The sequence below is a fragment of the Silene latifolia genome, chromosome 3 (assembly GCF_048544455.1).
Source record: "Silene latifolia isolate original U9 population chromosome 3, ASM4854445v1, whole genome shotgun sequence".
In the NCBI taxonomy this organism is placed as follows: Eukaryota; Viridiplantae; Streptophyta; class Magnoliopsida; order Caryophyllales; family Caryophyllaceae; genus Silene; species Silene latifolia.
The window spans coordinates 82,459,464-82,468,659 of record NC_133528.1 but is presented as its reverse complement, the minus strand read 5'-3'; the positions used below and the strand labels follow the sequence as shown (position 1 = coordinate 82,468,659).

At 38.0% G+C, this 9,196-nt stretch overlaps 1 non-coding gene across 1 annotated transcript; it reads right to left on the bottom strand.

Moving 5' to 3' along the window:
* Nucleotides 1-908: 908 nt before the first annotated feature.
* LOC141650140 (small nucleolar RNA R71) lies at nucleotides 909-1,015 on the bottom strand. Its single transcript, XR_012546196.1, has one exon. It is a non-coding gene; the product is annotated as a small nucleolar RNA R71 (small nucleolar RNA).
* Nucleotides 1,016-9,196: the final 8,181 nt, after the last annotated feature.

The following is a 9,196-nucleotide window of genomic DNA, read 5'->3' as shown; positions in this document are numbered from 1 at the left end:
TTGTTGGTTAGTTTAGATTACATCTCATCTCAACCCAAAATTATGACACCCTAAGACATAACTACTTGCAATTGAAATCTTAAATCGATACCCATCCCTTGGGATTCTACCTTTGCTTATCACTCTACTAAGAGTAGTTTGTAAAGATATAAATATTGTTTTGGTTAAATAACGACTACACCGACAAAAAATGGCGCCGTTGTCGGGGACGGTGTTCAATTGATTTGATTTTTGTTTATTGTTTTTAGTTTGTCTTTCTTTGCCTTGGGGAAGTCAATCTCCTCAAGGTTGTTCTAATTATTTTCTAGTTGTTTCATATTTTTCATGACTAGGAGATCACAAGGTAATCCATTACCAATTGATCTCGAGATTGAAAGGACATTAACCAACAATATAAGAGTTGCTAGGGGTACTTCAAGAGTTTTGCGTATTGGAGAGATTGTGGCATTCAACCAACAAACATTGAGTTTGTCAACCCTTTTTCAAGAGAAGGAGAGGATAACCCAATTCCAAACCAACCACAGAATCAACCAATAATGCCTAAATTTTCATCTCATTCCGTACCAACCGAGGAGAACCTACCAAACGGTACTCCTACGCCACCACATTTAACCGGTAATTTCATTGCCAAATCTGCATTCATATAATTAGTTGAGAGAAGTCAATTTGGAGGGATGCCTAGTGAAGATCCTCATTTACATATGGAGACTTTTTGTGACTATTGTGATGCAATTTCTCAAACCGGAGTTACTCAAGATCAAATTCGGTGGGTATTATTTCCTTTTTCCTTGATCTGAACCGCAAAGCAATGGTTAAAGAGCCTAGACAAGGCTACCCTTGGTATTGATTAATGGAAGTACTTAGCACTTGCCTTCTACAAGAAATTATATCCTCCGGAGAAGACTAACATGTTGAGAGCCCAAATCACCGGGTTCAAGCAAAGGGATGAGGAATCATTATATGAAGCATGGGAGAGATTTAAGGACACTTGTCGTTCTTGTCCACACCATGGAATTAGTAAGTGGTTCCTTGTTCAACAGTTTTGGAACGGCATATATGAAGACTCACGCAATGGGATGTTCACCGAAGTTGATGACAACCAAACATGGGCCAAAATCGAAGAGATGGCGGTTCATAATTCCCAATATAGTAGGCCTCGAAAGGCCACTAGAGGAGGAAAGCATGAGGTAGATTCCATCACACAATTGGGTGCTCAACTAAGTGCTCATATCGATACCATCAACTTGAAGTTTGAGAAGGCTATGGCTAAGGTTGATGAAGCTTCTAAATCACCCAAACAACATGTCAATGCTATGATGGCATCATCCTCAATCCCAAATGGAGTATGTGAAAGTTGTGGAACCTTGGGACATGATCAAAACGAATGTAGGGGAACAAATGAACAAGTGAATGCTTTCCAACCATACATGAATGGCATCCCTTATTCCAACTACTATAATGAGAATACCAAATTCCATCCAAATCTCTCATACAAGAGGCAAAATGTTCAAAATCCTTAACCAACATACACCCCACCTCCAATGAGAAATCAAACTCAAAGACACTTTTTCAACCAAAGCCAATGATATCAAAATCAACCTTCCTACAACCAATCCAATGACCAAAGCTTTGGTTTTCAAAAAGCGGTCCTCCAAATGCAAAAGAACCAACAATAATTCTTCACCCAAATGTAAAAAGATAGTCAAGCTAAAGAAACCACCATCAACAACATACTTGCCCACACCAAAATGTTAGAGACTCAAATGACTCAACTAGCATCTTCTAGCTCCCAAAGACATGAAAAGGTTAGTGCCATCCATTTGAGGAGTGGTACAAGATATGAGGGGCCGAAGAGGCCAATTGATGAAGATATTGTGGATGATAGTAGCAAGCAAAGAGTTGTGGAGAACTCTAAGGAAGTAGAGCCTTCTACCAAAGAACTTTCAAAGAAGAGAAATGAAGAAAAGGCTAAGAATGTCGATAAGGAGCCTATTGTGATTAGACTTCCATTCCCAAGTCGCCAAGCTAAGCCTAAGCTTGATGAGCAACTTGGAAAGTTCATGGAAATTGTGAAGAACTTAGAAGTCTCGATCCCATTCATGGAATTGATCAATCATGTTCCGGCTTATGCAAAGTACAAGAAGGATATTCTTACCAAGAAGAAATCCATCCGAAAGTTGGAGACTATTGCCTTTACCAAAGTGAGTAGTGCTATTCTTCAAGGGAGTTCCCCTCCAAAGCTCAAAGATTCGGGAAGTTTTTCTATCCCATGTACCATTGGCGACACTATAATCAACAAGGCGTTGTGTGATCTTGGAGCAAGTGTAAGTGTCATGCCATACTCGGTATGTAAGAGGCTTGGAATGGGAGAGCCCAAATGCACCAACATTACTATTCAAATGGCGGATCGATCGAAGAAGATACCTCTAGGGGTATGGGAGGATGTGCCCATGAGAATTGGCAAATTCTTCATCCCGGTAGACTTTGTCATTGTAGACATGGAGGAGGACTCTAACATTCCTATCATCTTAGGAAGACCTTTCTTGCATACCGCCGGAGCGGTAATCGATGTGAAACATGGAGAGCTCACACTTGAAGTAGGGGATGAGACAATTACTTTCAATCTTGACAAAACCATGAGAGCTCCCCGATTACATGAGCCATGCTTCATGGTCGATCACAATAGCCGAGAAAGTGATAGGAAGAATTTAAAATCTCTATGCAAAGATCAAGCCATGAGTAACGAAACATCACCCATATGGAAGAAGAAAGTAGATAACATTCAAGTAGCTCTATTCGGAGAGAATGGAATTTTCAACAACAATGAGAGCTTGAATAGCTTACCCATCATGACAAGTAATGAAGAAGGCCTCATTGGCCATGATTGTAATACCCGTCCTTTTAGGGACCCGTTGACCGACGATGACCGACCTTAGTGACATGCCTTGATCTTTGGAAACCTTACGAGCTATGACTTATGGCGTGGTAAGCTTTGGGTGTGGGGTACTCGATCTAGCCGAGGCTACTCGATCGAGTAGCTTGGAGGCTCAATCGAGTAGGGGTCACTCGATCGAGTAAGTTAGTTACTCGATCGAGTAGCGTGTTTGCAGCGAGGATTTATAAGTCGTGTTTTGGGAAACCGCAAATCATTTTCGCCTCTCTTCCCTAAACCTAAATGTCGTCTCTTCTCCTTCCATTCACCATAGTTCCTCCCTTTGGAGTCCTTGAGGATGCTTGTGCCATGGGGATGGGTTGCTTGAGTCGGGTAGCGGTCTTGACGCAGGTTTGCTATGCGTAGGTATGTCACCGTCATCATCATTGTTGTTTATTGTTTCAGTTAGGGTTGTGCTAATAGTGATAGGTGATTGTATTGTTTGTATAGGTGTATTGCCTGGTTGATTGGTATCGTGTGGTCGGACGCGGTATCGTTGCGGTGCGCTAAAGGTAGGTTCGCCTACTCTGTACTATTGGTTGTCTACAGTGTCCGTGATGTGGTTTGATTGATGTAGTGTCGGTATGGTTGACTGGTTATGGTAATTGTTTAGTGTTATGTTGTTTTAATTATCATTGTTGTGATACAGCTGGTTGTCGTTGTTGTATCTGGTTCTCGAGGTGCGTCCTCGGCTGAGTGAAGTCAATTGCGGGAGTGGCTTCACGCCCTAGTTTCGCCCTCCGTGGAACCCGCCAGGGGAGGGGATGTGCACATTAATGGGACAGGGTTATCGCTCGGTATGATGAGCGGGGATTTGGTGGGTACGGCTGCGGTCCCCCACTGGCAGGGCTGGTCCAGTGGACAGTCGGTGACGATAATTGATTGGAGGAGATGTGGCTTATGTGTGTCTTATTGTATTTATATTGTGTTGGTAGTGGATGATCTGTTTCTTCAGTTACTGACCTTGCGCGGTTTTGCCTTCTTGTTTACTTCTGTTGTGTCTGCCGTGATCCCTTATGGTGAGCAGTCAGTCTTAGCAGGTGATGTCTTGGATGATAGCTGGATGCTTAGCGGGATGAGTCTTCACGAGTCATGACAGAAGTATAGTTCGCTTAGCTAATAGTAGTATGAGTTATACCTTTTGTATATCTTAGTTTGTTAATCACTGTAATGTAACTTAATTGTTCTTTTATCGACATTTGATTATTGCTGTCCTCGGGCAACCGAGATGGCGATGCCCTTTTATGCTAGGGAAGGTCTTGGTAAGGCTCCTTGGTATATGGGGGTGTCACAAAATGGTATCAGAGCGACGATTTTGGAATTTGTAACAAATGAGCGTAATGAACGTAGTGAGTCTAATAAAATGAACCTGGTGTATGTGTATTGGGAGCCCCAACGGATGCTAGATTTTGGGTGAGTAGGCGCCATCATTTCAAAATCACGGCCCCATTATGGTTAAGCCAGTCACCGGTTATGGGGATATCGAGTCGGGAATTATGTGCCTAGTGTGTAAAATGGTTATGTGAGAGATGTTTGTGATGGAGTCTTTTTGGATGCTAGTATGTGTAAATGTGATGAGGAACTGTGTGCGTGTATGGTTGAGTGGAAATGTGAATGAAAGTGGCGAAAGTGGTGGAATGGCAATAGTACGTGACAGTGTGGTGTAATATGGTGATGGTAATGCTTTCTAAATTATTCTATGCGCTTTAGTATAAAGAAGGTGTGAGTCACAAGAGTATCCTTCTTTTCAGAGTAAAGGGAACTAAAAAAAACGTTTTTGACATGGAAAGAGAGAATCCTTCTTCTCCAAGAAAACTCTGAAAAAATCCAAAAACACGTTGATTTTTTTTCCCTTTTTTTCATCTTGACCATGGCTAAAACGCGAGCTCGTAATAAACAATCTGTTACTAATGATACTGTGGAAAGTTCAACGTCTACTATTAGGGTTTCTGGGGAAGTTCACATGGAGAGCTGTGATAATGTGATCGTTGAGGATATAACGGTGGAGGAAGCGGAATTGGATGATCAGGAGGGCTATGTTTCTGATGAACCTTCAGGTACAATTCCATCTGTTACTATTGGTCAATTACTGGATCTTACTGGGCAATTGGAGAAACCGGTTTCGACTACAACTCCTGTAGTTGGGGAAACCACCATAAATCCTGCTACTGACTTAGGAATAGGAATGGCGAAAACATGGAGTTATGTTGCTAAACCCTCTCCTGGATTACGCCTTCATTATTGTACTCAAAGTGCTGATACTAGAGTTGTTGAGGTGTTAGAGGATGATGTCTCTGAGGAAATTAGGTTTTGGAACAACACTCTTATGGGAAATTTTTTAGGCTCTAAACCAAAGCTTCCACCCCTTGATGAATTTGTCATGAAAATTTAGAAGAATGTGACTCGGCCTATAGTTCAATACTATAAGAAAGGCTGGTATAGTTTTAGGTTGTTGGAGCTTGTGTCCTCCACAAATTAGTGTGATAACATTTATAAATCTCTTATAGGTTCACAAGGGTATACTTCGTATTTTATCAGTTGATTAACGATTACCTAATAACGGTTGGCTTGCTAGAAAGTTTGACGTTATTATCATACTGATGGCGGTGATCAACTGGTCCCTAAAGGTCACACCTAAAGGATGTGTTTGAGAGATGTGGTTATGGAAATGTAATCACATTGATGCCTTATATGACTAAACAGTTAGTCAATGTGTTGATGAGACGATTATTTAATGCCGATTAAATAATATTAGCTGAGACGAATTAACTGTCAATTCGTAAATTGAATATAATAAGTTATATTTAATTAATGTATATAATGTTAGCTTGAACGAATTAAGATGTTAATTTGTAATTAAATGTAACCAGTTATATTTAATTAGCAAATTATAAATATGCAATATTTATAGTTAAAGTATATATTATACAATATTGTCACAGACCAGCATTAATAAATCGACTGCAAGCTGTTGTGCGTAGACTTATTAATACGGAATTAAATAAATGACAATTTATATATAATACATTTTATACGTTTTGTATACTACCAAAATAAGAAGATTTAATCTCCTTAATTTTGGTAGGTAGAGAAAACCGAAATAAAGAGAAAATACTTTCTCTTATTTTCGGATAAATGGGCCGAAATTAGGAGATAAAAAATCTCCCCTTGGACTTCTCTTTTTCGGTTTCAATAAGAAGAGAAGGGAGATCATTTTTCTCTACTCGAATTTCTAACCTAATTCTGGCCTCTCATCAAAACAGAAACGAAAAACCCTAAATAATTTACAGAAAATTGGGGATCGATTCTAGCAAAAGAACAAAGGCATATCTCATATCATCTTGGGTGCAACTGATAGGAGAATATCATTGCGATATTGTTCATAGGCCATATTAGCTAGGACCGAAGGTTATTTCTTATTCATCTACTATTTTGTTTATGTAATTCACTTTATGACTCGTATTCATCATTATAAATCGTTATAATCCTTATAATTAATGGGAAGCATACAGATAATTCCCATAAGTGGTATCAGAGCCGAGGCCACGAATTTTATTTTTGATGATTTTCATAAAATGAATTTAAACAAAACATTGTTGAATCGGAAAAAAAAACCAACACGGCTGGAAATTTTTTTATGCCGAATTGAATTTTTTTTTTCAGCCGGTTTTGTTCTTGTTTTGATGCTATATTTCCATTTTTATTTTTCATATTGTTGTTTTAATCAGTTAAAATAATTATATGAAGAATTTGTAGATGTTTGATTTAATGAAGATTAAGTTAAAATGTAAATGGAATCGTCATGTTGATGATATAAAAATTGTTTTTGCTATATAGTTTTTGGCATATACGGTTAATCATGTTTCATTAATTAATATGCTAATCTTGTTCTAATAGCAACTATAAACGATTTTGTTCATCTTTAAATTTTTTTTGGGGCTGTTTTGTTTTTCCTGTTTTTGCCGAGTACTTTTTTTTGGTTTAGGGCATTTTTGCCGCAAAAGAAAAAAAAAGGGGGCTGTTTTCAGGGTTTTGCCGATGGCATAATGAGAAAAAAAAGTTTCTGGTTTTTTTTGTTATGCTGAATTGCCGAAAAAAAAGGGGAAAGAAATTTTTTTCCTTGTTTTTGCTTAATTGCCGAAATAAAAAAAAAATGGTTGTTTTGTTTTTTTTTATTCCAGCCGAGAGCAAAAGAGAAAAAAAAACTCTGTTTTGTTTTTCCTGTTTTTTGCCGAGACCCAAACATAAAAAAAAAGGTTTGTTTTCGTTTTTTTGTTTGGTTTGTTTTGGCCTAAATTAATTATACATTGAAATTTATAATGTATGATTGATTGTTGTGAAGAAGTTCACAATTTAGATACCTAAGTATTTTAAAGAAGTTTAAAATATTGATGGATTAAATTCATATTACAAGTTTAATATGAATTAAGATTGAAATTAATGTGAGTAATTGAGGAATTGTCACTTAATTTGATCATTTAAATATGTGGTTTGGATAAAATTAATCTACATAATTAAAGAATTATGTCTTGCATGTTTTTTTTTTTTTTTTAGTTGATGCTTTTCTTTTGTTGAATGAATCGTTGAATGAATTTATTTACGTATTTTTGCAATCGGTTGTAATTTGTAATACCTAGTGTGGCCTTAGTTAATTATGTTTTCGTAATGAAGGAAACATAATTTTTATGTAATTATGAGATCTCGAATCTCCTTTTATTTTCTTTAAGTATTATGGTTTTGAAATTAGAATGTAAATAGGTTTATTATGTAATTTAAATTGTAATTTTAAAGAAGACTAAAAGATGGAGATTGGAGCTCACTCCCGCTACATGGACCAAGATGGAACATCAAGACAAGCTTCTCGGGTCCAAGGATGGATTCCAAATTTGTATTTAATGTTCATTTTGGTAGATAGGCCACACTAGGACTTTATTGTTGTTTTTGCGTTTTCATTCCTATTGCTTTTCATTCACATGATAGTTTATGCATCATTTTCCGCCTAAACCAAACCACCTACTACTAAAATGCATGAAAATTGACTCATATAGATTGTATGTTAGTTTTCATAGACATACAGATGTCACTCAGTTTAAGCCATCACCTTAGTTTATTCATTCACGCATGCTAGATATTAGTTCACTTAAAATGAATTAAAATAAAGTTGATGGCATCTTCCTCTAAAACGGAAATTGAGACTAGTCTTTATAAGGGCAAACAACTATGAATCCCTTCTTCGTCGGTAGGCATAATATGACCCCTTCTACGTTGGGTAAGTAGTTTGTGTTGACTTAGTTTATCTCAACATTATAGTCCGAAGAGTTTCTCGTGATTATGATGGACTAAAGATAGAATTTACAGAAATTTATCGACCAAGAATTCTAACAGTAGAATTAGCCAAAAGGTTGGCTTATCAATTTACAGATGATTGAGTCTTGGGATCATTTATATAATTCTTGAGGGAGGTCAATTGTATAAATGCTTGAGTCTTCGCGTTATGACATTAGTTCATTAGACATAAAACTCATAACGATGCACATGCTTATTATTTTTATTCTTCTTTTCGCAGTGTAGAACACGTTTATTTTGATAAAACTGTTACAACAAATGGCTGGAAATAACGCAATCCAAATGCCTAGTGCCACACTTGGACGCGAGTCCTGGCTGAAAATTTTCATGGACCAAATGAATCAGTTCACACGTCTGAAAAACGACGGGTCCAACTTTGCGGACTGGGAGGCAGCACTACGGAATGCTGCCATTGCTGACGGTAAGCTCAGGTACTTAACTGAGCCAATACCGGTAAACCCAGGCCCCAATGCAGGAGTTAACGAGTCACTTGCTTATAGTGACTTCGTCATGGAAGCGGGTGCGATAAAGAACGTACTCATCTTTGCAATGGAAACCAATTTGCAGAGACGCTTCATAGCCCAAGGTGCAAACAAGATTTTCACCACGCTCACTAACGAGTTCTCAAAAGCACCGAGAATCGTTACTTATGAGCATACCTATCGCTTCTTTGATGCGAAACTCCAGAAGGGCCAACCGGTTAGCCCACACATTCTTCACATGATTGAGAATGTCGAGAAGCTGGAGGCACTTGATTGCAAAATCAGTGAGAACATAGTCATTGACCGTATGCTTCATTCACTTCATGATGGCTTTGCCCTCTTTAGGGCAAATTACTATATGAATGACATGAAGAAAAGTCCTCATGAGCTACACTCACTTCTCGTACAGACCGAGAAGGATATGAAGTTGAGTGGG